We start from the raw sequence: 1,156 nt of genomic DNA, 5'->3' as shown, positions 1-1,156 counted from the left end.
GCCTTCATATAATTAGAGACGATGTTTTATTACATTTGTGTGTTTTGTTTTTTATGAGAAGCACTCTTTTAACAACTTATGTATTTTCAAAAATTCCAGCAAATCTAAATTGAAATTGCTGCAATAACTTTGACCACCAGGGAGCAGTATGATTCCTCCTACCTGATGAATGTACTGTACGCCAGTGGCCTCATTACTTTGTTTTGGTCCATAAAACACATAAATATCTGGGTCTTTGCGCGACATCCTTCATAAGTCACTGGTTGACATTGGTGCTCTTTGTTTTTATTCTGGCCAGGCAGCATTTACCCACTTTACCTGTGCTTATGGGGCGATCGTGGCTCAAGAGTTGGGCGTTCGCCTTGTAATCGGAAGGTTGCCGGTTCGAGCCCCGGCTTGGACAGTCTCGGTCGTTGTGTCCTTGGGCAAGACACTTCACCCGTTGCCTACTGGTGGTGGTCAGAGGGCCCGGTGGCGCCAGTGTCCGGCAGCCTCGCCTGTCAGTGCGCCCCAGGGTGGCTGTGGCTACAATGTAGCTTGCCATCACCAATGTGTGTGTGAATGGGTGGATGACTGGATATGTAAAGCGCTTTGGGGTCCTTAGGGACTAGTAAAGCGCTATATAAATACAGGCCATTTACCATTTACCATTTATGTGTCAGAAACCACTTCCAGTTATTAATTATAGGACTTTGGTGAGAGTCGGCATGTAGATCTGCAGACTTTACTGGTTCTTTTTAGTGCTTTTGCAACATGAGACTGCTCTCACCCATGATGTTTCAGTACTCTAAAACTTTTAAACAAATTTTAAAGAGAATTCATTTACATCCAGTCCAGTGAAAAACTAAGTTCAAGGTTCAAGGTTCTTTATTATTTGTCACATGCATAGTTACAAATAATAAAGAACCTTGAACTTAGTTTTTCACTGGACTGGATGTAAATGAATGTCCAGTGAAAAAAACTAAGTACATCTAAGTACATCTTCCAATATAGAAGGTATGTTTAGTTGCAATAACTTAATCATTTTCTCTATGAGTTTATCAGTTCCTTACATTGTTGTAGAGGAATTTCGGCCCACTCTTCTTTACAGTGTTGCTTCAGCTTGATATTTGCAGGCATTTGTTTATGCAAAAGTTTCTTAAGATCCCACCACAGC

The sequence above is a fragment of the Mchenga conophoros genome, linkage group LG12 (assembly GCF_057382185.1).
Source record: "Mchenga conophoros isolate Kocher_MC1m ecotype Shallow Benthic linkage group LG12, M_conophoros_male_GT1.1, whole genome shotgun sequence".
NCBI lineage: Eukaryota > Metazoa > Chordata > Actinopteri > Cichliformes > Cichlidae > Mchenga > Mchenga conophoros.
This window is presented reverse-complemented; position numbering follows the sequence as displayed.